The following is a 7,747-nucleotide window of genomic DNA, read 5'->3' on the forward strand; positions in this document are numbered from 1 at the left end:
ATTCAATAAACCTAGTTTGCAGGTTCACCAACAGAAGACCCACACTATCACCTCCAGTGCTTTCTTGCCTTATGTGATACATTCAAGATGAATGGAGTGTTTGATCAAGTAATAAGACTCAGAGCATTCCCATTCTCCCTTCAGGACAGAGCAAGGAAGTGGTTACTTTTTTAACCGGCTAGAACGTTCACTACTTGGGAAAATATCTCTCAAGCTTTTCTAGCAAGGTATTTTCCACCTGCAAAGACTGCAAAACTAAGGCTAGAGCTTAACACCTTTAGATAAAAAGAAGGAGAATCACTCTATGACGCATGGGAAAGATATAAAGACTTACAGAGGGAATGTCCACACCATGGCATAGAAGATTGGCTATTAGTGCAAAATTTTTATAATGGATTACTACCCTCTACAAGGAGCACAGTTGATTTAGCTACAGAGGGTGATCTAATGGAGAAAATAGTACCACAAGCACTTTAACTTCTGTAAAGGGTTGCATACCACAATTATGAGTGGTCAAATGAAAGAGGAAATGCAAGGAGAGCTACAGGGGTTCTGGAAGTGGACGCCCTAAGCATGATAAATGCTCAGTTTGATCAGCTCACAAAGAAACTCGAAAGAATGCAAGCCAACGCAGTTGGTATAAACAGTCAACATAAGGACAGCTATGGAGGAGGATACATGAGTTCAGAATACAGCAATTTCAATGAACCCTCCACAGAACAGATGAACTATGTGAATAATGGAGGAAACTTCAACCAGAGGCAGCCCAACCACCCAAATTTCTCATGGTCCAATCAGCAGAACCAGCCAATAAACAAGCAACAAGGGTACAAACCCCCAGCACCCCCTGGATTTTAGAACAGAGGTCAAAACTTTGCACAGCCATCACTACCTCTCCAACCTCAACAACCTGAGCCGAAAATGACTATGGAAACCATGATGGAAGGATTCCTAGTAGCTCAACAACAACAAACTAAATTGATTAAACAGCTGACTTCCAGAATGGACCAACTTGCTACTCATAACAAGATGCTAGAGAATCAAATTGCTAAGCAAGCAAGTTCTTCAAGTAAGGCTGCTGGCAAACTGCCTAGCCAACTAGAAATGAACCCAAGGAAGCATTGTAAGGCAATTACACTGAGGAGTGGAAGAACTCTAGTACAACCAGAGGAAAAATCGATAGAGGAAACTATAGAAAAATCTAAAGACCAAGCAGAGAAAAAGGAGGAAGAAGCTAAGAAAGATCAGGAAGAGAAAGCAAGGAAGACAAAGAAATTATCAGAGCCATATCAGCCTCCCCTACCTTTTCCTCAGAGATTTCAGAAAGCCAAATTGGACAAGCAGTTTGGGAAGTTTTTGAAAGTTTTACAGAAACTTTACATCAACATCCCCTTTATTGAAGCACTTTCTCAGATGCAATCTTATACCAAATTTTTTAAGGAAATTCTGTCAAAGAAAAGAAAGCTAGAAGACTATGGAATAGTAGCTTTAACAGAGGAAATTGAATAGTGCTACTAGAAATGACCATTTCCCTCTCCCCTTCATCGACCAAATGTTAGAAAGGTTAGCAAAATACTCTTATTTCTGTTATCTAGATGGGTATTCGGGATTCTTTCAAATTCCTATTCACCCAGAAGACCAAGAAAAGACAACATTCACTTGTCCCTATGGAACGTTTGCATATAGAAGAATGCCTTTTGGTTTTTATAATGCCCCTGCTACCTTTCAAAGATGCATAATGGCTATCTTTTTTGATTATATTAAAGATATCATGGAAGTTTTTATGGATGATTGTTCTGTCTATGGAACTACTTTTAATGATTGCCTAGCTAATTTATCTAAGGTGTTGCAAAGATGTGAAGAATCAAACCTAGTCCTAAATTAGGAAAAATGCCATTTCATGGTAAGGGAAGGCATAGTTCTGGGACATTTGATATCGGAAAGAGGAATTGAAGTTAATAAGGCAAAAATTGAGATCATTGAAAACGTGCCACCCCCAACATCAGTCAAGGGAGTGCAAAGCTTTTTGGGACATGCAGGATTCTACAGAAGATTCATTAAGGACTTTTCCAAAATAGCTAAGCCACTTACTAACTTGTTAAGTCAAGATGTTCCCTTTGATTTTGATGAAAATTTCCTTGTCTCCTTTAACAGAATCAAAGAGGCCTTGATATCAGCACCAATAATGCAGCCACTCAATTGGGAGCTACCATTCGAGGTGATGTGTGACGCAAGTGACTTTGCAGTTGGAGTAGTGCTCAGGCAAAGAAAAGATAAAAAGCTCCATGCTATTTATTATACTAGTAAGACACTCGATGATGTGCAAATCAATTATGCCACCACAAAGAAGGAATTCCTAGCAGTGGTGTTTGCAATGGACAAATTTAGATCATACCTCATTGGGTAAAAAGTCATTGTATTCACAGATCATGCTGCAATCCGGTACCTTATGAACAAGAAGGAAGCAAAATCAAGGATGATTCGATAGATTCTACTCCTGCAAGAATTTGACTTTGAAATCAAGGACAAAAAAGGATTCGAAAATGTAGTAGTTGACCATCTTTCCTGACTAAAATTGAAGTACACAGAGGACTTCGAAGATTTGCCAATTGATGATTCATTTCCTGATGAGCAATTACTTGCATTCTTCAAAGCTCCATGGTATGCTGGCTTTGTTAATTTTCTTATATGCAGGGTACTGCCTCCAAAGATGACTTATCAGCAAAGGAAGAAATTCCTACATGATGTGAGATATTACTTATGGGAGGAACCTCTACTGTACAAGAGATGTAATGATGGGCTGATAAGAAGGTGCATATCAGAGGAAGATATGGAAAGTATCATCTATCACTGCCATTCATCACTATATGGAGGACATTTCGGCACCTAAAAAACTACAGCAAAGATTTTGCAAGCAGGGTTTTACTGGCCATATTTATTTAAGGATGTAAGATCCTTTTTGCTAATTTGTGATCAATGCTAAAGAATAAGTAGCAGTTCAAGAAGGAATGAAATGCCACTGTATGGTATACTCGAGATAGAATTGTTTGATGTATGGGGAATAGACTTCATGGGCCCATTTCCCTCTTCCCGTAGAAATAAGTATATTCTGGTTGGAGTTGATTATGTGTCAAAATGGGTAGAAGCAATTACGACACCAACCAACGATGCTAGAGAGGTCACAAGGTTCCTTAAGAAGAACATCTTCATAAGATTTGGCACACCACGAGCAATAATCAGCGATGGAGGAAGTCACTTCTGCAACCAATAATTCGAAATAGTACTGAAAAAGTATGGAGTGACTCACAAGGTGGCCACACCTTATCATCCTTAAACCAGCAGTCAAGTAGAAATCTCAAACAGAGAACTGAAGCAGATTCTAGAGAAAACCGTAAACAGATCCAGGAAGGACTGGTGCATGAAGTTAGATGATGCACTATGGGCATATCGCACTGCATATAAAATCCCAATTGGCACAACACCCTTCCGACTGGTTTATGGAAAATCATGCCATCTCTCTGTTGAACTTGAGCATAAAGCTTACTGGGCAATTCAGGTACTAAACTTTGACCTCAAAGTTGCTGGTGAGAAAAAAGTCTTACAACTGAATGAGTTAGAAGAAATCCGACAGGATGCATACGAAAATGCCAAAATTTTCAAGGATAAAACCAAGAGATGGCATGACAGGCGTATAGCAAGGAATAAAAGAAGGAGATCTTGTCCTCTTATTCAACTCTAGATTGAAGCTCTTTCCAGGGAAGCTTAAATCAAGATGGTCTGGACCTTTCAAGGTCACCCAAGTCTTCCCACATGGAGCAGTAGAAGTGTGGAGCGAAACTTCAGGTGCATTTAAGGTCAATGGGCAGAGGCTGAAGCCTTACTTTTAGGGAGAACCCATAGAAATGGGAGTCAATTGCACTCTCGACCATCCTACCGATAGACCATAAACAAGCAAAGTCCAACTAAAGATTATAAACAAGCGCTTTTCGGGAGGTAACCCAAAAGTTTTTCTAAACTTTCCTTTTTTTTTTTCTTTTTCATATTGATTTTTGTTTTGTACTCATTAACATTTTACTTTGTAGGAATTTTTGGAAAGGGAAGTAGAGATCAAGAGAGGAAAGGAATCACCAAGTCAAAACCATAAAAGGGAAAATTGGATAAAACTAGGGAAGTATCTCTATTGCTAAACTTCACATCCATTCCATGTGTTGTGGTGATAAACATTTTTCATTTGACAAAAATATGAAAAATCAGAATATTACACAGGTCGTGTACTGGTTTTACACTCCTCGTGTAACTTTCTGAAAGTCTCTTAAATTTCCTACATTTTTTAACTCTAAAGGAGATAGAAAGTTACACGGGTCTAAAGCCCAATTTACACGGACCGTGTAATGTCCCTAGCTATAAAACTTAAAGCCAGAAAGTTACATGGGCCTCTTTGTATTTGAGACGGGCTGTGTAACATATCCAGCAAAACAACTTGAGAAACAGAAAGTTACACGGGTCCCAGAGCTCATTTACATGGGCTATGCACTATGACAGAATTTGAAATTTTCAGGCAGAAATTTACACGGGCCTACATGTTTGGACCCGTGTAGTGATACACGACCCATGTACTTTGTCACAGAGGCGACTCCTAGGGCACGAAACACGCGAAACGAAGAGTTCTAATGGCTCTTTATATGCACCCCAAGCATTAAAACCCTTCATAAACATAAAACCCTTTATCTCCTCCATTCCTAGCCTATAAAAACCTCTCAAATATCATCTCTCTTCACCAAACCCTACTATTCTCCTTCCCAAAAACTCATTCATGGCTCCTACAATGAGATCTGTAAGAAGGATCGGCTCTTCTTTGAGGCAACGAGGAGAATCCTCACCTTCTCCACCTCAGCCTCCACCCCAACGCCCAAGAACAAGGGTAGCCACTCCCCAACCATCTCAACAAGCCCATCCTCCACCACAACCACAACCACAGCCACAACTCGCTCCACAACCTAAAATCTCCATTCCTTGGGGATTTCTTGATGATGCCCACAAAGCAATGTGCACTCGGTTTCATGCACGAAAAATAAGCTTCACCAAATACATGGATTTTCCACTTTTGGAGCAAAATGGGCTACAGGATGAAATCAATGGGCTACTGGATAGCATCAGGTGGATAAGGTTCGCCCAACTCCAATTTTCAGCATACAAGGATGCCACGCTAGAATTTTTGGGCAGCTTTAAGGCCACATCATGGCCTACCGAAAGGGAGGACAGGGGCAAGATTGAATTTTGCCTCCTTAGTGTCGACTGGGTAATGAATATAGACGAGTTCAATGCCATCTTTGGCTTTGATAGCGCTGGCCACCAGGAGATTCCTAGGAATCATATGCTCTACAACAATATCAGCCTTTGGAATTCCATTGCCCTGAACACAGAGCCCTATAACTCTAGCAAATCCAAATCCATGGGCATCACAAGTCCAGCATTATGATATATGCATCGATTCGCTTCCCACACCATCATGGGCCATGGTGATAGCCTTAGTGTTGTCAATGCCAGCGAGCTTTTCTTCTTGTGGTGTATGGTCACTGGACAGCGGTGCAGCACCGGCTTCTTTTTATGCAACCATCTCCGACGCCTCTATCAACAGTCTACCGGGCACATCGTGCTTGGTGGCCTTGTCACAACCATTGCCCTCCACTTCGACTTCATTCCAGGACATCACAGGCTGCGCTTTGTCACTGGAACGTCAAGAATAGATCAGACTATTTGCATATCCATGGGGATATGTAAAAAGGTGGACAACATATGCTACCTACTGGATGCTAAAGGGAATGCCATCCCTCAGAGAGACGAAGCAAGAGAAGGACACGGCGAGACTTTGCAACCTCAAGAAGAAGGCCAATAGCCAATGTTTCAAGAGTCCCCCACTCGAGTGCCTCCACACACACCACCACCTACAGACTCGATAATCGCATACCTACAGCGCATAGAGACTATAATCAACAACAAGATGTGAGCTATCGAGGACAGCCTCCAGGAAGCACACAATAAATTAAACATGCTAATGGAGAAGCTAGATGAGGAGGAAGAGGAGCCAACATCACCAGCATCACCATCATCATCATCAGAGACCTTTTAGACCTAGGACTATAGGATAGGATCTTTATTGTAATATCTTACATTCCTTAGTCCTAAACTGCAATCATAGGTCTCTTTTATTTGCTTTATGTCCAAAAATTTTCCATGCTTAATAAATAATATGCTTCCTTATAATCTTCGTACATTTTCTCAGCTTTTGCATATTATTTTAACATGGAGGACAATGTCTGATTTGAGTTTGGGGGGGATACAAGTGCATTGCATATCATTACATTTGCACATCATTACATTATTTAAATTCAGCTACATTATTCTTGTGTATCAAAAATTTTTGAAAAATTTTTGAAAAATTGTGAAACTTAGCACTATAACCAAATTCTAGTAAGCTAATAATTGGACTCCACAGGATAGAGGAATGAACGTATCTAGATAGAAAAAAAAGGGATTCTAACATGTTGTTTGTGAAGAAACTAATCTCTTTAATGGAACTAGACTAGTTAAACCTCTTTATAACAATTAATTTATCACATTGAACTTGTAAAATGAGGAGAAAATTTTTTGAAGTATAAGCAAAACTAAAAATGCCTCACTAGCTCTAGAACATATCTCTTAGACCTCTCATGGCGAAATCCTAGCATAAGCTTGATGAAGAAATGATTAAGGCATTCTTTGATATAGCCTCCCTAAGGCTTAGCCATCCCTAATTAAAATGTATATCCCTTGTAGCCAACTTGAAGCCTATGTTTATCCCTTAGAATTTATTGATTACCCATGTTATTTACCTAGCCCCTAGCCTAAACACCTACCATACCCTTTTGAGGAAGCAATATGCATAAGGAAAATGAAGAGAGGATGTAGAACTCACGAAAGAGTACAAGTGTGCAATTGAAATCAAAGAAAAACTTACCTTTCAAAACCAGCAAAAGCAATGAGTTTGGGGGAGAGGATAAAAGGGACATAAAAAGAAAGAAAAAAAAAGAGAAAAGAAAAGAAGTCCCAAGATAAGTATCATGGAAGCATGCTTGGCATTGTAAAAACCCAAAAGCCCTTCCTCTCTATACAAAATCAGTATTTTATGCATACATGCTATCCTCATATTTGCATTCCCTAAAAATCTTTCATTGGCAACCAAGTCATTATTCCCTTAGCCCCATTATAACCCTTTTTAAAGACCTTTTGATCTTTTGAAAAGTGCATGCTATATTAGTGGAGATAGAAAATTGAGATATGCCTATGGGGTTGGAATTGAATTACTTTATCAAAATTACTCACAAAGAGGCAAATTTGGGGGAGTTAGTGTTTCTCAAATCTTTCTTGGTAAAACAGGTTATTTGTGGCTTATTAATGGTCTTGTATAGAGATATAATTAGTCAAAACACCATGAAATGAGGTGAAGTTCTAAACAGGCAGCTATTAGAACCCTTATGCCTTAAAAGAGGGAAATTGGAATGAAGGTTGGAGGAGTTCAATTTTATGCTTATTAAATTGTTGGTTATATTCCTACGTATCCCCTGAAATGTGTTTTAAAATAGAATTTTACTTTGCTTGAGGATAAGCAAAAGTTTGAGTTTGGGGGTATTTGATACACTTGAATTGTATAGATGTTTTTAAGCACATTTGTATACTATTTCATAGCATTTAGGCAAGTATTTTTATG

General features: G+C 39.3%; 1 non-coding gene across 1 annotated transcript; it reads right to left on the reverse strand.

Moving 5' to 3' along the window:
* Window positions 1–252: 252 nt before the first annotated feature.
* LOC131181187 (small nucleolar RNA R71) lies at window positions 253–359 on the reverse strand. The gene has a single exon (XR_009149815.1). It is a non-coding gene; the product is annotated as a small nucleolar RNA R71 (small nucleolar RNA).
* Window positions 360–7,747: the final 7,388 nt, after the last annotated feature.

Source organism: Hevea brasiliensis, chromosome 6, assembly GCF_030052815.1.
Source record: "Hevea brasiliensis isolate MT/VB/25A 57/8 chromosome 6, ASM3005281v1, whole genome shotgun sequence".
In the NCBI taxonomy this organism is placed as follows: Eukaryota; Viridiplantae; Streptophyta; class Magnoliopsida; order Malpighiales; family Euphorbiaceae; genus Hevea; species Hevea brasiliensis.